The sequence below is a fragment of the Salvia splendens genome, chromosome 19 (genome assembly GCF_004379255.2).
Source record: "Salvia splendens isolate huo1 chromosome 19, SspV2, whole genome shotgun sequence".
NCBI classification, from domain to species: domain Eukaryota; kingdom Viridiplantae; phylum Streptophyta; class Magnoliopsida; order Lamiales; family Lamiaceae; genus Salvia; species Salvia splendens.
The window spans coordinates 4,083,744-4,106,626 of NC_056050.1; the positions used below are offsets into that span (position 1 = coordinate 4,083,744).

At 40.6% G+C, this 22,883-nt stretch overlaps 1 pseudogene; it reads left to right on the plus strand.

The window, feature by feature from the left end:
* The first annotated feature begins 1,148 nt into the window (after positions 1 to 1,148).
* Positions 1,149 to 21,797, plus strand: LOC121778872 (annotated as a pseudogene).
* Positions 21,798 to 22,883: the final 1,086 nt, after the last annotated feature.

Consider the following 22,883-nt stretch of genomic DNA (forward strand, 5'->3'; position numbering starts at 1 on the left):
TGAATAAAAATATTTATTGATGAAAAGACAAGAAAAGGAAAACAAAACATTTAATGGAGGAAATAGGAAGCACTATTTATTTAAATTGTATTTAAACCGAAATTTGAACAGAGTAATTATAGCTTCAATTAAGCTATATAGTACTCCAATCTAGACAACCAACTAGCTAGAAGATTGTGATTTGCTAAACAGTACACAAACATTAAGACAAAACTTAGAGAATTACTTCGATAAAACAAAGAAATTATAAGGCATCGATTTCATTGGCTAGTAAGTATATTTACAAAATCATAGCTAATGGTCATATTTTGACTTAAGTTTTATTAGAACTATCACTAACATACTTCAACTTTTTTGAAGTATCTAAATCGTAGATTACACACTAGATCAACACATCACGATCGAACTTTGCTAGGGATAACCATACTCAAGAAATCACGACCAAAGGGGATCTAACATGATCGAACATTCATTTAATACGACCGATAATCTATCAATCTTCATTTTTGAATAATAAAATTTCCAAACCACAAGCAGCCAGAACCTTATTAGACAATCTCACAACACTATTATCATCCGTTTTAGATACAAAAACCACAAAATTTTAGGGTAAAGTACCATTTGTCCTATTGAGATATTATTTTGCTAAAGTAAACCGCTCATATTTTGTTTTTTGATAAATATGCTAATTCGTTTTTTTGATTAATTGGAAACTGGGTGGATTTTATTTTCCTTTATACTTTGGGTGGTAATGGTTTTATTGAGCAAATAATAATATTGATAGGTATGAATATTAATTAGTTTATCATAGAGCAAAAACTTACCCAATTAGTACAAATTTTGAAAAATTGTGTCACCAGACAAAATTAGCACTGTCCCATGATTTCATCAAAATGCAAGAACGCTACATAACGACAACCCCAACTACTTTTTCTCACAAAACATTGAAACTAATTACGCTTACATAAAATTCAATACCAATTCAAGAAAAATTCAACAATAAATTCCGAGAAAATCTCCGAGTTTGAATATGTGCCTCTACCAAAAATGGATAGCACTGTGGAAAAGGTTGAAAAATAACTCTGGAGTTAAGAAAATAAAAGATCATAAATTAAATCAAAATATTTCATCGCTAGTTGGGCCTAGTAGGGAACAAATAAAATGATAGATCCAGTTAAATTTCTGTTTTTGGCCCTCTTGGCACTGCTTGTTGCCAATGCCAATGCCGATGGCGATGAACCGGTCGGCCACAGCGACGGCCATGAGGACAAAGTCGTGACATACGATGGCCGGTCCATGATCATCAACGGCAGCAGGGAGCTTCTCTTCTCCGGTTCTATTCATTATCCTCGTAGCACAGTTGAGGTAATTTTGTAACTACTATAAAACCGGGATTACCGACAGAATTTCCGTTGGTAAAATTTTTTGATGTGTTTATATTTAGATGTGGCCTGAGCTGATCAAGCTGGCTAAAGAAGGTGGTCTTAACCTCATCCAGACATATGTGTTCTGGAATATTCACGAGCCTGTTCAAGGACAGGTTCGATCTAAGGGCTGATAATGATTCTTCGTTCTCATAATAAATATTTTATTTGAAATTCTCTATATATATAATTTGAATTCATCTTAACTTGTTTGTTTGTTGTTGTAGGGATCAGACGTAGATCGGATTCACAAATTACCAAGACCTCTTTGTATTTCATCAAAGAGCTCAGTCAAACTCTAACCATGCGACTGATTTACATTCAATGTTTACAAAAACTTGAATACAGAATAGAGTTCTATCTATTACACAAGATCAAGATCCTCTTCTAGTTCGAGCTTTTTTCACCTGCACACTCAACAAACATATCAATATCACAAGGAACAGATCCTCTCGGATCTAACACACTAACACGAGTAAACACAAGAAATATGTAAAGAACACAGAAGAAACTGATGCTTCGGCTCAGACACCCGCCGATAGCACAGGCCTATTCTCAAGAGCTCAGATCCAAAGGAGTACAACTGAATCTACCAATGATTAACCTCACACTCCAGATTCCAGCGTCAACAGACTCCACAAAACCAGATCTATCACCTCTGAGAACGAACTCACACAGAAACATTCAAACACCAAAACCCTAGTTTCACCAATACTTCAGCAACCGAAGTGGTTGCCTTCTCTGCTACTGTAGCAAGGTCTACTACACTTCCAACCGTGAGAAGTCACAAAGAAACCGCCGGAGAACCGTCGGAGAAGGAAGCAGAAAGAGAGAAGAAGAGAGTTTCTGAGAGCATCGAGAGAGTAAGAGAGAGAGTGTAGAGTTAGGAATAATGAAAGCCAAAAGACTAACCTCTCACATAACAAACACACATCACAATCCGACGGCTAAGAACCTTGATCCGGGTGAGAGTACACGTGGCTGCATCTGGAGTAAGAGGCATAAGTTTTTGGGCCAAGCCCAATCCAACTTCACATGGGCCATTACAAAACAATCAGCCCAACATGAGAGTCCACCAATTATTCAACATACTCCACCTTGGACTTCATTCTGAGAAACCAGCCTGTGCTATAAGCTAAAGTGAAACTCATCACAGCCTATAAGGCAATCCCCCCTCAGCCTCAAAGAACACAAACAAGGTTCACTGGCATTTAGGGAATCACCATGCTGCCTCCAGACACCAGAGGGTTTAAACCCATTAGTCTAGGAGGACTTCTTGCCTCAGTTCACATACCAGCTTTACCAAGACAGGTAGGATGACTGAGGTCTTTAATCCCCGTGACATGCAACTATCCTAGATCAAAATGCAGGAATTTAATGCAGAAAATAAGTTTTTCAGTAGGCAAAGGTTTTGTACCCATATTAGCAGGGTTTTTATCTGTATGCACCTTATGCAGAAAAACTTCACATTTTTCTACTATGTCCCTAATGTAATGGAACCTTACATCAATATGTTTAGTTCTATCATGAAAAACATGGTTTTTGCATAACTGTATCGCAGACTGAGAATCAGAAAACACAGAGGGAGATATCTTCAGAAATTTAAGTTCAGAGAGAACTCCCTTTAACCAAACTTCTTATTTCATTGCTTCTGTGATAGCAATGTACTCTGACTCAGTAGTGGATAGTGCCACTATATGCTGCAATTGGGACTTCCAACTGATACAAGAACTGCAAACAGTAAACACATAGGAGGTAGTTGACTTCCTCTTATCCCTGTCATTTGCATAGTTAGAATCCACAAAACCAGTTAAGGAAACACCATTTTCACACTTAGAATAACACAATCCATATGTTGCAGTATGTTTGAGATATCTCAGAAGCCATTTCAGAGCTTCCCAATGCACAGATCTAGGATTTGATATATATCTGCTAAGACATGAAACTGCATAGGCAATATCAGGCCTAGTACTTACCATCAAATACATCACAGAACCAATTGCATTAGCATAAGAAACCCTCTTCATAGCATCAATATCAGACTTAGTTTGAGGACACTGATCTTTACTCAACACAAAATGAGAAGCCAAAGGAACAGAGACAGGCTTTGAATCCAACATGTTAAATTTTTTAAGAATTTTGCACACATAAGGTTCCTGATGCAACACAAGGGTATAAACTTTTCTATCTCTGAAAATATTTATCCCTAAGATCTTCTGAGCATCACCTAAATCCTTCATGTCAAAATTCTCACTCAAAGCAGACTGAACAGACTTTATGGATTTCAAACAAGGTCCCATTATAAGCATGTCATCAACATACAACAACAGGAACACATGCACAGGAGAGTTAAGGTCCTTAACATACAAGCATGCATCAAAAGTGCTTCTCACAAAACCTAACTTATGCATACAATTGTTAAACTTAATATTCCATTGTCTAGGAGATTGTTTCAAACCATACAAAGCCTTTTTTAGTAAACACACATGATTGAGAAATTTGGGATCAACAAAGCCTTCAGGCTGTTTCATGTAGATTGGTTTATCTAAATCACCATGCAAAAAGACAGTTTTGACATCCATCTGTTTTAAATCCCAATTAAAATGAGCACACAAGGCAAGCATTAATCTGACTGTAGTGAATTTAACAACAGGAGCAAAAATTTCAGTGTAATCTACCCCCTCTTGTTGAGTAAACCCTTTTGCAACTAGTCTGGCCTTGTACCTAAGACCCTCCACCTCATTTTTCAGTTTGTATAACCACCTGCAATCCACCACAGATGCTCCAGGAGGCAAAGGAACAAGTATCCAGGTAAGGTTAATCTTAAGAGAGTGCATCTCCTCTAACATAGCTTTATGCCACTGATTCCAAAACTTAGATTTAGTTGCTTGCTTATAGGATTGGGGTTCATCCCCATCAGACTCATATACATTAAAAGCCAAATTAATAAGAGCAATCAAGCCAACAAATCTAGTAGGTTTTGACACATTCTGTCTTCTAGCTCTTTCTCTAGCTAACACATAATTGCTCAAATCAGTATCATCAATAGCATTTTGCACACCAGAGGGACTTTGTATACTATTCTGGACAGGAGAATTGTTCCTTAAAGGACTAGCATGCATATCATTGTTATCCACATCAATATCCACATTTTGAGGAACAAAATCATTGAGATTTCCCTCATTGGGTGTCTCATCAGGTGTAAAGACTGGATAAGTATTCCATAAAAGGCTGCTCCACCTCACTTGGAGTATCATCCTGATTCTCCACTTCAGTGAGTGGTTCTGTGGACTCCACCTCCTTGAGAGGTTCATTGTCCACATATTGTGGAGTTGGGTCAGCAGTCAACTTTAAGCAAGGGAATTCAGCTTCATTGAAGACCACATCCCTGCTAATTATGACCTTAAACCCAGATTCATCCCTTATCCAGACCCTATAACCCTTAACACCCTCAGGATATCCAAGGAAAACACCTTTCCTAGACCTAGGCTCAAGTTTGTCAGTCTTGTTATGCACAAAAGCAGCACAGCCAAATATCCTTAGGTGAGAAAGAGATATAGTATTTCCAGTAAACACAGACTCAGGACATTGTCCCTTAAGAGGCACAGAGGGAGACCTATTGATCAAATAAGCAGCAGTCAACAAAGCTTCACCCCAAAATTTCTTTGATAGACCAGATTTACTAAGCATACATCTCACTTTTTCAAGCAATGTCCTATTCATTCTTTCAGCCACCCCATTTTGTTGGGGTGTATAAGGAACAGTTCTATGTCTTTTAATACCATATGCAGCACATAAGTCATCAATATGTTTATTACAGAATTCCAGGCCATTATCAGTTCTGATAGCTTTAATCTTCTTACTAGTCTGAGTTTCTATCAAGATTTTCCAGTTTTTCAGTTTCTCAAAGACATCATACTTATGTTTCATGAGAAAACACCACATTTTCCTAGAGAAATCATCAATAATAGACAGAAAATACACAGAACCAGAGTGAGAAGACACTGAGGCAGACACTGAGTGTCATTATTGGGGTTTTTCTTCCTTTTAGGCTTAGTGCACTCCTTTTTATAGTGTCCTACTTCCCCACAATTGAAACACTTCCTAAAAGATTTAGGATCTCTGCTATTGGACCTGGATCTATACTTTTTCCTAGACTTTGAGAGAGAGCCTGATCCATTATTAAAGTCTTTACCCCCTCTAGTTTGAGATCTACCTCTAACATTTAGGGCCTTATTAAAGGTACTCTTATCTGCATCCCTTTCCCTTAATTCCAATTCTTTAGATTTTAAGGAGCTCACAATTAAATCAAGAGGGGCAGAATCCCTGCCATACTTAATGGTAGCTTTAACATCACTATAGGAATCAAGTATGACATTCATTAGAGCTATACTTGTGTATTCATCTATGGTTTTATCACCAGACCTTTTAATGTCTTGCACAAGCTTCTGAAATCTATCAATATTATCATCAATGTCTTTAGATAAGTCAAGCTTAAATTTGAATAATTTTTCAAGTAGATACATTCTAGAAGAGATAGAAGTTTCAGTATACAGAGAATCAAGACTTTTCCACATTTCAGAAGCAGATTCTACATGATCAACCTTCCTAAACACAGAATCAGACATATTTAACACAATAGTGGCTCTAGCCAACTCATTCATCTCATCAATTTTATCCTGATAAGTACCTTCAGGTAAGGAGCCATCAACAACCTTAAACACCTTTTGTTGAATCAAAACACATTTCATTTTCTGTTTCCAGATCATAAAGTCATTTTTTCCATTGAAAGGGATCAGGCCGACAGGCTGAGTCAATTTTGCAAAGATTTTCACAAGAGCACAAGAAGCAAGACAAACACAGAGAACCTTACACACCTTACAACATAGAGACATACAACAAACACTTAGAACACTTTCTCACAGACAACCAGCCTCAATTTCCTGACTGTCACGAGCACACTGGCAAAGGCTATCCCAGTTCGCAATCACTCTTTCTTGGAGGGCGCAGGGGGTCACTTTGGCAGTATCATTGCTTGGTGGCCAAGTGAAGTGAGGTCAGATACACAGAGCACCGCCAAACAACAGCAGACGCAACAACAGAGCACAAGAAAGCAGATAAGTCCTAAGTTCTTGCCAAGAACCAACCACCAGCAAAAAAAAAATCCCAAGCCTATGATTGGCACTACAACAGAAAAACAAATACTAGCAGGTTTCAGCCAATTTACCAGAGTGAATCCCCTCTCGAAGGAGGATTCCACTTGCCCACCTCCTTATGCGACTTGGCGTGCCGATCTAGTCCCCCCGTGGCTCTGATACCATTGTAGGGATCAGACGTAGATCGGATTCACAAATTACCAAGACCTCTTTGTTCTTCATCAAAGAGCTCAGTCAAACTCTAACCATGCGACTGATTTACATTCAATGTTTACAAAAACTTGAATACAGAATATAGTTCTATCTATTACACAAGATCAAAATCCTCTTCTAGTTCGAGCTTCTTTCACCTGCACACTCAACAAACGTATCAGTATCACAAGGAACAGATCCTCTCGGATCTAACACACTAACACGAGTAAAAACAAGAAATATGCAAAGAACACAGAAGAAACTGATGCTTCGGCTCAGACACCCGCCGATAGCACAGGCCTATTCTCAAGAGCTCAGATCCAAAGGAGTACAACTGAATCTAGCAGTGATTAACCTCACACTCAAGATTCCAGCGTCAACAGACTCCACAAAACCAGATCTATCCCCTCTGAGAACGAACTCACACAGAAACATTCAAACACCAAAACCCTAGTTTCACCAACACTTCAGCAGCCGAAGTGGTTGCCTTCTCTGCTACTGTAGCAAGGTCTACTACACTTCCAACCGTGAGAAGTCACAAAGACCGTCGGAGAAGGAAGCAGAAAGAGAGAAGAAGAGAGTTTCTGAGAGCATCGAGAGAGTAAGAGAGAGAGTGTAGAGTTAGGAATAATAAAAGCCAAAAGACTAACCTCTCACATAACAAACAAACACACATCACAATCCGACGGCTAAGAACCTTGATCCGGGTGAGAGTACACGTGGCTGCATCTGGAGTAAGAGGCATAAGTTTTTGGGCCAAGCCCAATCCAACTTCACATGGGCCATTACAAAACAATCAGCCCAACATGAGAGTCCACCAATTATTCAACAGTTGTATTGTTGGTTTAGTTCGACTTTGAAGGCAATTATGATTTGGTGAAATTCATCAAGATGATTGGAGATAATGGTTTGTGGGTGACACTTAGGTTGGGACCATACATTGAGTCTGAATGGAATCTAGGGTATCACACTCACATTCTTTTTAATTTTTTTCCTATCATAGTTTCATTATAATTTGTAGTTTTAATTTTTATTAATTAATTAAGCAGTGGATTTCCATACTGGCTAAAAGAGATCCCAGACATCATATTCCGTTCTTACAACGAACCTTTCATGGTAACAGGTTCATTAAATTTTGCAATTTATGTATAATATATATAGAGTTGTGATAAAATTAGAACCACATTAAAATGAGAATTGAGAATCACATAAGTCAGTTGACATCACAAAACATGTAAGTTGCTGACTTTCAATATCACGAAATCCTATAGATATTCATGAAGTAGAAAACTGATAGTGAGTCAAGAACTGATATGTTGATACGATCCCATATCTTAGGAAATCACAATTATTTAGTTATCTTTTATTTCACCAAATCTTTTCCATATCTTAGTTTTCTTATTCAATAAGTTAGGGTAGTATTCTACTATTATAAATAGGAGAGCTTGTTATCATATTTAAGCATCCAACAATGAATCAATGAATATATTATTTTGGCCAAATGCCTCGAGTTATGCTTTGAATCCGTAATTCCCTACGCTACCTGCTCCCCGACGGAAGGTCTCCGCGCACAGCCGGAACATATATCTGATCTGTAGCCGTTGCCCGACGGGTTGGAACCCGCGCACAGCCGCCCAGATCTTTATCTCCGCCGACCCTCACGGGCGCCGGATTATCTTTATCTCGTTATTGTCCGTTTTATCGGATCGTTAGGGATTTAGGTCCTTAACAACTGGTGCTTTCATCCAGTACTCATGAGATGATACAACAACAACGGTAGGCAAGGTTGGGGCACAAACCGACCCGACTACTTTCTGAATGGCTCGTCGCGTCGTGATAATGCAATTGGCCGCCGAGACAACGTCGGTTTCAACCGACAGCAGACCGACGAGGGGGACCGTGAGGGTCGCCCAACGGAGGATGCGGACCACGATGATTCCGTGGGTTATAAATTGGATCGCTTGATAGATAAACTCGACAGATGGGATTCTTGGAGGGATGAAATGGATCGTCGGTTCGATAATCTTGAACCAAACCCCTACCGCAGGTATGATCAGCGAACAGGGTATGACGACGACGATTCTGATGGTGATGGGGCACGACGGAGACGTAATTGGGAGAGGGGGCCTCGCCCCAGAAACCCTAATTTTGGCACGCGTGACAGCCCGCAGAGAGATCGATATCGTCGCGATGGGAGAAATCACAAGGGTTCATGTTGGGACCCACCAAGATATCAACAACATCGTCAACAAATAGACGGGTATGATCAGCAGTTTAGTCGGCCAGCCACTTGTTACGACCCACCACAGTCGTGGCAGCCCTCTTGTTGGGAACCATCGCGAGGATATTCGGATTATGATCAGCCACCACTGGGTCCGCCTAGTCGTTGGGATCCGCCCGACTATCGCTGCCCGCAGACCTTGCAGCCTACAAAGTATGACAGACCGCCGAGTCACCGCACAGCTCCGCTGTCTGCCGTTGCCACGCACTCGCCTCAACAGTCCAGCAGGTTTATTGATTCGGGGAAGTAACATGGTCTGCCCAATATTCCCAGCCTCAAGGCTTGTTCTCCTTACCCAGCCCACCTAGCTGCAGTAAGTGATTACAACGAGAAGTTGTGTATTTATAGATTGAAGAATTCCTCCCTCCTCGCTGAGTTGAATGCAGCGTTTGAGGAAAATATAGATGACGAAAATCTAGTTGAGGATGTTCCCAACAGCACCGTTCACAATGGGGACGCTAATCCTGATGTTGATGTTCCAATCGACGAGTCCCTAGAAGAGATCGTCAAGACCGGCAATACGCCGCGGCAAGTGCTCGTCGGGGCAAATGATGAGAAGATTGATGATCTTAGTGTTCCAATACATAAGGAATTGGAGATGAGAGAAGATACAGAGACTTTGCTAGAGAAAGAAAATAAAGCCGACGCCCTTCGATCTAGTTTAGAGCCGAAAGAGAAAGATTTTAGTGTGTTGATGGAGAAGCCGAGCGAGAGAGAGAGCATGGAGAATCAGAGCCTTGTTAATGACATCCTGGCTGGATTTGATATGAAAAAACAGGACAATCAAGAGGAAATGGAGGAGAAGCGAAGGTTGTGTGAGGATGAGCTTAAATTAAACGCCCACTCCGGTTCGCATGCACCTGCTTGTGTCTATGTGGATTTGAATGTCGGTGATGTTCCAAGTATGAATCATCGATCAACATCGCTCGACACCGATGCAAGGTTGATCCCTCCGCGCAATGACACGCCATGTTTGAGCATTGTTGGAAGTGTGAACAGGTTTTTCATTTTGGCACGGAATTTTGGCGGCCACATTAGGTCTCCTTGGTTGATTTTTTATGGAAGTGATCGAGGGATACATTCAACTATTCAGTATGTGTTTGATCCAGGAGGAGACGCCTCACCAAAGCTTTTGCTTACGGCTATCGTCGTTGCTTCGTAGTTTCCACCTTGAGGACAAGGCGGATTTCAACCGTGGGGGAGTTGATACGATCCCATATCTTAGGAAATCACAATTATTTAGTTATCTTTTATTTCACCAAATCTTTTCCATATCTTAGTTTTCTTATTCAATAAGTTAGGGTAGTATTCTACTATTATAAATAGGAGAGCTTGTTATCATATTTAAGCATCCAACAATGAATCAATGAATATATTATTTTGGCCAAATGCCTCGAGTTATGCTTTGAATCCGTAATTCCCTACGCTACCTGCTGCCCGACGGAAGGTCTCCGCGCACAGCCGGAACGTATATCTGATCTGTAGCCGTTGCCCGACGGGTTGGAACCCGCGCACAGCCGCCCAGATCTTTATCTCCGCCGACCCTCATGGGCGCCGGATTATCTTTATCTCGTTATTGTCCGTTTTATCGGATCGTTAGGGATTTAGGTCCTTAACATGTTTTGTAATGACAACTGATATTACTAGATCAACGAACTAATATGTCTCAATTCTCATTTTACTAGTAGGTAATAATGGAAAATAAAATACATGCATGTAGTTCCATATGAAAAAGTACTCTGAGATGGTCATCGACCTAATGAAGAAGGAGAAACTCTTCGCAGATCAAGGAGGGCCTATTATCATGGCACAGGTACCTCCAAAATTATACTACTATATCATGATGAAAAAATCAATTTTTTTAAAAAAAGTGAGATAAATTGGTCGGATATTTGCAGATTGAAAACGAATACAACAATGCTCAATTAGCATACAGAGAAAATGGTGTGAAATATATAAAGTGGGCGGGAGATATGGCTGTTGGTCTCTACAACGGCGTTCTGTGGATCATGTGCAAGCAGAAGAAGCATGCCCCCGACACAGTCGTAAGTTTTTTTCGTGGACGGGGAGAGTATTAATTTCTAATAGATGATATATACAAATTGTTAATTTTTAATTTTTTTTTTCAGATTAGTACATGTAATGGAAGGCATTGTGCAGACACATTTGCTGGCCCAAATGGCCCTAACAAGCCATCTCTATGGACTGAGAATTGGACTGCTCAGTAAGTCTGAATTTTTTTTTCTAAGGGGAAAATTCTATTTATTATAAAGATATTTTTTTATGTAAGCATGAGAAATTAATTTTGAGGGTGATTTTGGTTTATGATAAATTGCAGATATAGAGTATTTGGTGATCCTCCATCGCAAAGGTCAGCAGAAGATCTAGCATATGCTGTGGCAAAATTCTTTGCCAGAAATGGCACCCTCAACAATTATTATATGGTATATTATAAATATTCATAAACACCGCTCTCGTTTAGTTCACGTTTAGTGTTAATTATTTTTTTTAGCATACAATATCTTCTATTTAATTTGCACCATATCACATCACTAATGAAGTTTTCCAAGATTCATTTTTATGTGACTTTTATTTTTATTTGATCTGGTTTTGTATAGTATCATGGTGGGACCAACTTTGGTCGAACAAGTTCATCATTTGTGACAACACGTTACTACGATGAAGCCTGTTAAGGACGTACTCCTTAACCTCGCACGAATTCCTCGGTGAAGTCGCGGGAACCTTTGCCCGACGATCAACAACGACAAGAACTAGGGTTTTGAATTGTAAAAGAAAAAGAAACTAACGTAAAATGTATTTTATTTCTTGATTGCATGAAAGGAAGAACATTGTCTCCTATTTATAATGCTAAATACCATAACTTGAGGAATAAGAAAATAATCCGAATCATATATGAAAGATACGGTGAATCACTAAATAACCAATTACCGATATGAGGGATATTCTCATATATCTGCACGTATCAAAGCCCCTCTTGATGAATATGGTAAAAGAATAACTCTAACAACACAATCACATCGACGAACTATAATTCAATTGTAGAATTAGTTAAAGAAAATTACTATTGTTGTTAGGTTTGAAGAGAGACCCTAAATTTGGTCACCTAAGAGACTTGCACAAGGCATTGAAATTGAGCAAGAAACCTTTGCTATGGGGCACTCAAAACAAGCAACGTGTCTCCGAAAATGTAGAGGTAAACCATGATTTACCATCAAATTCAATAAGATTAAAAAACTAAAAATTTCAAGATAATAAAAAATTTGAAATGTTGTTGTTTTAGATCACAACTTATGAAAAAGATGGGGGTAAAATATGTGCTGCATTCTTGATAAACAATAACTCGAGGGTACCTGCGACAGTCGAATTCAGAGGTGACGAATACTACCTTCCGGCTAAGTCTGTCAGCATTCTGCCCGATTGCAAGACCGTTGTCTTCAATTCTCAAGCGGTATGCAAACACTTGTGCGTATCTTAATGAACTGCATGCATATAGCGAATTTTGGTCAAATTTCGGTCAGTCTTATAATAATTGAAAACCAAATATTAGATAAACCATGGAACTGACCAAATTTGATGATTTAAATAGTTATTATTCCTTTCTAATCACAATTCAGTTGGTTTCTAATAAAATTTAGTAATCACAATTATTAATTAAAATGAATTTGAATGAATGTATGTTAGGTTGTTGCACAACATAGTTCTAGAAACTCTGTGTTGTCGAAGACGAGCAAGTTTAGAGGGTGGGAAATGTGGCGAGAGAGCATCCCAACACATGATAGTATGGAAATGAAAAACGTCTCACCAAATGAGCACTATACTTTGACAAAAGATACCTCGGATTATGCATGGTACAGCACTAGGTATGTACAATCGATGTATGATTTATTCAAATATATTTTATAGGAAATTAAATGATACCATATGATCTTTGTTTGAATACTTGACAGCATCTATATCGACAGAGAGGACTTGGGCATGCCTTGCTTGCCTTTGTCAATGGCCAATATGTTGGTATGTTACGTTGCAAAATTCACCATGAAAATTCATGAAAATTGATTACCTAGTTAGTTATATGTGATTAAACAATCAGTTAAGATAAGAATTCAGTCATAATGTGCTACACAATTTGATAGACATTGATCTCACTATAGTATGAGTTTTCCATTTATATAGGTTTCGGTCATGGAAGTAATGTTGACAAGAGACATGTATTAAAGAAGCCGGTGACTTTCAAGGCCGGAAATAACAATATCTCGATGCTAGCCATGACCGTTGGTTTGCCGGTAAGTAAAAGTGATGTCGATTTTCCTTTTCTTTTGTTGTTATGGTTTAGGGGTTTTAATCTATGCAAAACTCAATATTAATACAAAAACGCATAACCAAGCATACGCAGCTCATTTTAAGGTCATTGTTAGTTAATTTTTAGGTCATTATAGTAAGAATGACCTAAAATGATCTTAACGTGACTTCAAACCCGAATTTTACCTAAACCTGCTTAACAATGACACTCCGTGTTTTTAATTAAGAATGACCATCAGATTGACCAACTCATGGTCAGGATTTGGTCTTGATTTTGTATTGAGATGCAGTTTTGTATTGATTGTTTTGCTATGATTTAGTGTTTTAATAATATAGTTGAAAATTGTAGAATAGTGGAGCCTACATGGAGAGGAGATTTGCTGGGCCTAAAGCCATCCTTGTTCAAGGTTTGATGTCAGGAACTCTTGACATTTCAAGAAACGGATGGACCCACCAGGTGATTAGCGCCTCTCTTACCCTACCAACTTTTCTACTTAAAATCGGTCTACTATATTTATCCAAAAATACATAGTGTAATACATTAAGTGTGCTAGCTTTTGGTCTTAAACAATATGTTTTGGATCATATTTAACAGTTTTATGCTAATATTAATAGTCAACCATGCTTTGACCTGATCGATGAGTTAAATATGAACCAACATATATTGTCTAGGTTTAAAAGCTGATACACTTAAAATGTCTAGGACCAAATAGATGTTTTGTGCAAGATCATTTTAATTTTTGAAGAACCAGTTAGATATATACAAAAATATATTCTTTAGGATCACAAGACTAATTTTGAACTTTTAAACGTGGTCGACCGCATTAATTTTTGAAGAATCAGTTAAATATGTTAAATGGCTAAGAAGAAGAAGGATTTTGGTAAAAGGCTTGATTATTTTCTTCAACAATATGACACCCTTATATAGGGCATTACAAAGCTTGTGCTACAAGTATTCTTGGGCACCAAGCTCATGTATTTCTTAGCCTCCAAGCTAATGTATTTCTTAGCCTCCAAGCTAATACAAAGCTTATCCTACAAGCTTATACCTTTCTTTTTCTAACACTCCCCCTCAAATTGAGTAGTTGGATCCTCGATACTCAATTTGTCAAGAACTCCTTCAAGGCTCCTTGAGCTAACTGCCTTGGTTAGTATATCTGCTAGTTGATCTTCAGAACGTACAAAAGGGAATTCGACCACTCCTTCTTCAATTTTTTCCGTGATGAAGTGTCTATCCACGTCAACGTGCTTTGTTCGGTCATGTTGGACTGGATTCTCTGAAATGCTTATGGCGGCTTTGTTGTCGCAGTATAACTGACTCTTACTTGGAATATAATCAATCTCTGTCATCAATTTCCTCAACCACATGATCTCGGTCCGACCACTCTTAATTCCTCTGAATTCTGCCTCTGCACTAGACAGGGCTACCACCTTCTGCTTCTTACTCTTCCACGTTACCAAGTTTCCTCCAACGAATGTAAAGTAGCCTGAAGTCGACCTTCTATTCACTGGATTACCTGCCCAATCTGCATCAGTATACCCATGGATGTCTAAGTCTCCATTTTTCTTAAACACTATTCCGTGTCCGACGGTTCCCTTCAAATATCGAACTATTCTTAGTGCAGTTTCTAAGTGTTCGGCCTAGGGTTGATGCATAAATTGACTTACAACCTCTACAGCATAAGCGATGTCAGGTCTAGTGTGAGATAAATAGATGAGTCTCCCAACTAGTCGCTGATATTGCCCTCGATCTGCGGCCTCAGCTCCATCTTGTATCTTCAAGCCATGGTTTTGTACAATTGGGGTCTCGGCTGGCTTACACTCTAGTAGGCCTGTCTCTGCTAAGATGTCCAAGATGTACTTCTTCTGTCTCAAGAATATCCCCCGTGGTGAGCGAAGGACTTCAATTCCCAAGAAGTACTTGAGATCACCTAAATCCTTCATCTCAAACTCTTTGAAAAGCTTCTCCTTCAAATTCTCAATTTCCTTTGCATCATCGCCTGTAATAATCATGTCATCAACGTACACAATTAAACATGTAGTCTTTCCCTCGTGCCTTTTCAGGAACAGTGTATGATCTGAATTGCTTTGCCTGTATCCATAGCTCTTCATTGCGTCTGCAAATCTACCAAACCAGACTCTCGGTGACTGCTTTAGCCCATACAGAGTCTTCCTCAATCGGCATCCTTCACCTGCCTTGAACTCATCAGAGAAGCCTGGTGGTGCCTCCATATATATTTCCTTTTTCAACTCCCCATGAAGAAAGGCGTTAGTGACGTCGAACTGGTATAGTGGCCAATCTCGATTGGCGGCAATGGAAAGTAGTACTCGGACTGTATCCATCTTAGCTACAGGAGAGAACGTTTCTGAGTAGTCTATTCCATAAGTCTGAGTGTACCCTTTAGCCACCAGTCGAGCTTTATACCGCTCGATACTTCCATCCGGTCTCCGCTTAATGGTGAACACCCATCTGCACCTAACTGGTTTCTTTCCTTCGGGGAGTATACACTTGTCCCAGGTGTGGTTACGCATTAAAGCATCTATCTCCTTTTTCATAGCTTCTCTCCAATGCTTGTTTCTCATCGCTTCATCGGCTGACTGTGGGATTTCCTCCTCGTCGTAGAGTGCTTCCTCGAACGCCTGAGCCATCTCAGTCAGGTGCCCTTTTGCCAAGTTAGCAACAGAGTATCTTGCCTTTCTATTGATTCTTTCTGGACTGTACCTCTTTGGTGGTACTCCTCTGTTTGCCCTTGGAGGTAGTATATATCTCCCAGTGTCAGGATCGACTCCCTCAACTTCATCCATTTCAACTTCTTTAGGTTGATCACTATTCTCCCCCTGAGTCTCATCCACAACACTAGTTCCAGTAATCTCATTGACAGGGGCAAGAGTACTTACATTCAATATCAGGAGCGGAGAGTCACTACTAGGACTTGTGTCACCTGCCGCTTCAGTCTGCACCACGTCAGAGACTTGTCCAGCGGAGTTGCGTACTGCTTCCTCTGGTAGGTCCACTTCTGGTACACTTGGCATTGACACCCAGCTTAGTGGGTCACTATTAGGTGTCCTAATATCACCCTCCCCCTGACCGCTAAGGTGGGTATAGAAGTACTCTGATTCAAGAAAGTCACAATTCATGGTCGTGTACATACGATTAGATTTAGGATCAAAGCATCTATAACCCTTTTGGTTCACCTCGTAACCCACAAATACACATTTAATAGCGCATGGGGATAATTTTGTTCGTTCATGTTTTGGTATATGGACAAAGACGGAGCAGCCAAAGATCCGAGGTTTTAGGGAAAGATGTTGAGGAATGGTCGTGTATAGGGCTAGGGTATCGACTGGCGTTTGAAACTTTAGGATATGGGTAGGTAGCCGATTTAGAAGGTAAGCGGAAGTGGCGAGGGCTTCATGCCAGAAGGTCTTTGGGACTTGTGATTCAATGAGTATGGCACGGGTCATTTCTAGTAGGATTCTGTTTTTCCTTTCGGCTACCCCATTTTGTTCTGGAGTGTGGGCACAAGTGGTTTGGTGTATCATTCCCTTTTCTAGGATGAACTGTTTCATTTTGGAATTGACAAACTCCCCCCCATTATCAGATCGAAGGGTTTTGATGGGTTTTTGGTATTGTGTTTGGACAAGATTATAGAAGTGGACAAAGTTTTCGAAAACTTCAGATTTATGCTTCATAAAGTATACCCAAGTCATACGGGTACAATCGTCAACAAAGATAAGAAAGTATCTAAAGCCTTGTCCCCCAACTACTGGTGCGGGCCCCCAAACATCAGAATGTATTAAATCAAAAATAGATTTAGTACGAGAATTACTCAACGGATAGGGGTTTCTATGGCTTTTAGCTAAAACACAAGTTTCACAATACATGCTCGATTTTGAGGTGATATTAGGAAATAACATTTTTAAATAACCCGGAGAAGGATGTCCTAGGCGTCGGTATCAGCAGACCCGTGAGTTAGCATGGCAGTTCCTTTTTGGGCTATCTCATCCACGTAGTACAGCCCATTACTTTCAGTGCAACGCCCAATAATCTCTCCGGTCCTGATATCCTGCAGTAGACAGAAATTCGGTTGCATTAGCAGTGTGCAATTTAATTCCCGAGTCACATGACTGATTGACAGTAGTTTATGGGAAAGTGAGGGAACATGCAAACAATTAGATAATTCTAAAGTTGGAGAAATCTTCACAGTCCCTGCCCCCTTTACAACCGTAAAATCCCCACTAGCAGTCTGAATATGAGATAGGTGAGGCTTGTGAGTTTTAGAAATATCTGACTCATCATAAGTCATCGTGTCAGTGGCCCCGCAATCAAAAATCCACATATTAATTTTTCCAATACCTGCAGACATAGCACATGCTGTCCCAAAATTTTCTAGGACTTGAAACCTATTTTTACATTCAATGGGGGCTGATTTATAGCTTTCGAGCATGTTGGGGTTTATTTTAGAATTTCGAAATTTTATTGGGGCCAAATCAAACATATTTTCATCATGAGGTATATTTTGTAAAGGTAAGGAAGGCCGAGGGTTAGGTTGCAAACCTAACCCTAATACCGCGTTACCTCCCGCCGTCTCCCTCATTTCCTCTTCGTCGGATTTGGTTCCTGCAGCGGCGAACTGCGCGATTCCGGCTGTTCTCGGTGGTGCGCCGATCAACTGCTCGTTGCCCCGGGTATGAGTAGCCGTGTCACGACTGCCCTCGGTGGCAGCGAGGGTTGTGATTCCTCCATCCGTTCCAACAGTCGCGGCGGCGTGGCCTTTGCTCCACGGTGGCCGAGTAGCCGCCGATTTGTGCTTCAACTCCTACCATTCCGGATACCCCACCAATTCAAAGCATTGCTCTCTTGTGTGCTTGCGTTTTCCACAATTGGTACAAACCAATTTGGATCTATCATCATCCGTTCTTCGCTCCTCGGATGTCCGTTGGTTCCATCCCCCATTTCCGCTACTGCCACCACGGCGTGGAGCGGTGGAGTGATTTGACCTCCTCGCCGTGAATAGCCCTGCTCCGATTCCGTCTCCTGGGGGTTTTCCGTCTGTAGGACGGAGAATTTCCGATCGGGCATCTTCCCGCTTCGCTATGTTGTACGCTTGCTCGGCTGAGGGAAGTGGTTCCATTTTTAACACCTCTCTCTTTACGATTTCATACTTGTCATCCAATGCCGTAAGAAACTGATATAGTCTGTTTTGTTCAGTTTCTTCATGGTGGACCTGTGTATCATCTGGGCATTTCATCCGGTTGGGCCTCTTTTGGTCAATTGCTGTCCAGATCTCATTGAGATCGTTCCACACTTCCTCCAATGTGGTGTTCCCCTGTTTTAGAGTGCTTGCCCTACGGTGTAGATCGTATATCTGTAACGAATCTCCACCGCTTTTGTATGTTACGGCCAGGCTGTCCCATATGTGCTTCGCCGTCGGTTGTTGAGCCACTCGGCTGACCAATTTGATCTCGATATTTTGAACTAGCCACGTAAATACACAATGGTCGTCTTCCTGCCATTGTGTAAACGTTGGATCTGTTCTTGCTGGTGGGGATGGGACTCCAGTGATGTGAGATACCATCCCCCTTCCGCTAATCGCATTGTGCATCAGGATGGACCATACCGGATAGTTCTTTCCGTTGAGTTTAAACCCTACTGTCAAGGGTTGAGAATCGGTCTTGTATATTGGTTTTTCTGGTTTGTCGGGATTTTCTGGTGGTTGGTTTTGCATGAGGCTTTTTCGCATGAAATTTGAAAAGAGACGTGCAAACTCATCCGCTTCGGATGAGTTCGGGTCACCGGTGATCACCTTTTCAGTTTCTGACACTTCTTCCTTTTACAGGTTCTTGGCCAAGAGGTTGGGAGAGGTTTAAGAGCGATGATGAGATTGATTCTGAGCTCCAAGAATCGTTGCTGGCTCTGATGCCATGTTAAATGGCTAAGAAGAAGAAGAAGGATTTTGGTAAAAGGCTTGATTATTTTCTTCAACAATATGACACCCTTATATAGGGCATTACAAAGCTTGTGCTACAAGTATTCTTGGGCACCAAGCTAATATATTCTTGGGCACCAAGCTCATGTATTTCTTAGCCTCCAAGCTAATGTATTTTTTAGCCTCAAAGCTAATACAAAGCTTATCCTACAAGCTTATACCTTTCTTTTTCTAACAAAATATATACCAAAATATATTCTTTAGGATCAAAAGACTAACATCCCTAATATGCATGCTTAAATATTTTTAATCAAATGCCCGTACGAGGCCAATTGTGGACTTTAGTCTTTGGATAAATAATATTCGCAGGTTGGACTGAATGGAGAGAAGATGCAATTATTCACTGAGCAAGGAGCAAAGCAAGTCAAATGAGCTCCTTTAGACGCAAATCTGGGCTCTCTCAGTTGGTACAAGGTAAATATTAATTAATAGTGATCAAAGACATGAAACATGTAGTATAACATTCACATTTCACTGAAAAATAGTTTATTTATAGGCATATTTCGATGCTCCGGAAGGAAAGGATCCAGTAGCTTTAAGAATGACAAGCATGCAAAAGGGATTTATTTGGGTGAATGGCATAAACCTTGGCCGATATTGGATATCTTATCTCTCAGCAATTAACAAGCCCACTCAAGAAGAGTAGGCCACAATTATTTCATTAGGAGGTGTTTGGTTTGGCAAATAGGAGTATTAAATGCCCCAAAACAAACATTTTCTCATGTTTGGTTTGTCAAATACCGTTTCAAGAGGGCCTGCAAAATGTTTCCGGCCCGCCTCATTAGTGCCCATTTTATTAGTTAAGGTATCTCCCAAATTTTGAAAGATACATTTTCCCTCCTAGTTTAAACTGTAGAAACCATAGAAGTCAAACCAAACAATAGAAATATTTCTCTTCTACCATGAAAAGGGAATCACTAACAAGAGCCATTCGTTTTCCTGAGAAACCATAAAGGGCAAACCAAACTAGCCCTTACACTACAACAAAAAAACCCGTTAATGACGTTTTTGACGCTAATTTGTGTTTCTAAATATATCACTAACTCTTCAAAAAGCGTTTTTGTTGTTGGTGTCCAACTAAAATTAGAGGCCGCCGCAAACAAAAGCATCCTAAAAAAATAAAAGATCAAATTAATTTTTCATTAATTTAAGAACGCTTTCTTTTGCGTCTTTAATTGTTGTTATTTTTAAAAAATTTCCAATGTAAGCAATTGTTGCACAATTTTTGTGTCCTTAAAAAATAAATTTTTTTTGTGTTATTGTAATATATATAGGTTTGAGTCTGTCAGACCTGACAACATTACGTGGTTGTAGATACCACGTGCCGAGAGCGTACTTGAGGGAGAATGATACAGACCAAACAGGAGAACTCATCCCAAAAGACTAGCCTGTTAGGAGAGACAGCCCATTTAGTCTATATACCCCACATCAGTTGTTCTCACAACCAATGTGGGAATTGAGTCCGTAACATTCGACCCTCCTTTAATGGCCAACGTCCTCGTTGGTCACGGCCACATTGGTCACGGCTGGTTCTTTGCCAGGCCACCACTCCGTGGGCCACCACTCCGAGTTCTCGTTGGTCACGGCTACGTTGGTCACGACGGATTCTTTGCCCGGCCACCACTCCGTGGGTCACCACTCCGAGCGGTCCCAAACGCACTCGTTGGTCACGGCGAGTTCGTTGCCCGGCCACCACTCCGAGCCGTTTGGGCTCTCAATGAAAGCACCAATTGATACAGACCAAACAGGAGAACTCATCCCAAAAGACTAGCCTGTTAGGAGAGAGAGCCCATTTAATCTATATACCCCACATCAGTTGTTCTCACAACCGATGTGAGAATTGAGTCCGTAACAGAGAAGGACAATCTGTTGATGGTGTTGGAAGAGACTGGTGGCGACCCTCAGAAGATCGAGATATTGACGGTCAACAGAAACACTATTTGTAGCGTGATAACCGAATACCACCCACCAGCTTCAAGTAGTGGGAGAGGAAAGACAACAAGATTCGCGAGATTTTCGACCCTGTGAGGGCCGCGCATCTCACTTGCCCCGATGACAAAATCATCGGGAAAGTCGAGTTCGTGAGCTTCGGAGAGAGTGAGGGCGCTTGTGGAGCCTTCTCACAGGGCAAATGCGACTCTCCTATGGCTCACAACGTTGTCGAAGAGGTTATTAATACACTTACTACCCCCATCCAACAAAAGTAGTCTCATATTTTCTATTTTGGGTTGCCATCAAAATTAGTCTCTATCTATTTATAGTATCATTTTCCACTAGCTATGCTAATTTTATTTAATTTTTGTATTTGAAACAGCTATGTTTGGGGAAGAATGGGTGCACTATTCCATTTGATAGAGAATCACTTATTGATGGTGGTGAAGATTCATGCCCTGATGTGGCAAAAAGGTTGGCCGTGCAAGTGGCTTGTATCTAATTTGTATCTCTCAATGGGTTTTAACCTTTTTTTTTATGTTGATTTTATCATACATATTACGTGCTCTATTTTAGAGAATTTATCCCTTCATATTATGTGTTTCTATGATGATATTATTACATAAATAATTGGTTGAATACTCAACTGAAACCATAAATTATAACTAAGAGTCCAAAAAGTAGCCCACTATTTCTTGTCCCGAAACCATAAATTGCGGCCCAAGAATATAAAACAAACAGGCTTATGCAAGGCCTTCAATATATGGAACCAAAAGCCCAACAATTTTGGTTTGAAAGCAAGAAGCTGTTCATTCTTTTCGTCAAACATATGGAATGCATACCACCGAAATACTTAAATCATAAAATAACTGCAAAATTTCTTCTCAATTCTGCTAAAAAAAGTTGGAAGAACAATGTATGTTTTGGATGGTGTGCTTCAAAACCAAAACTCACAATTTCAATTTTTTTCTAAATTTTCCAAATAACACTTGAACGAATCAACCAAAACCACTTAGAAACGAAAACTACAACCACCTAAATATATTTAGACATTTTATCAAACACCTTGTGGGCAACATTCAGATTTCGAAATTTCTTCTAAACGAATCGAAATTCAATCGAATACACAGTGTTTGAATTGTATCAATGAAAGGGAGGCGGCGCAGGGCGATCAAGTTGGTCAATCACCGTAACCGCAGAGAGCCCAAACACCGCCACAGCCTTCCCACTCCTCCAAACAACCTCATCTCCCACTCTCCGCGACGCCAGCGCCTCTCCGCAGCTCTCCACGCAGTCGGTGCTTGCCGTCAGTAGCTCATACGTCGGCGCCACGTACTCTCCCCTCCTCACCTCCCTTGCCGAGCTCGCGAACCGCTCCACCACCTGCCCGTACGCCACCCTGCACTCCCCCAGCGCCGCCGCCCTAGCCCGCGATTTCGCACGTGCGCTGTTCAGCACGTGCTCCACGTGAGCGAGCGTGGCCGTGGAGTGGGAGACTCCCGTCTCGATTATCGCGAGCGATAAGTTAAAGAGGTCGTTGGCCGAGGCGATGCGCGGGATGGATGGATAGAGGCGGAGGCAGAGCTTC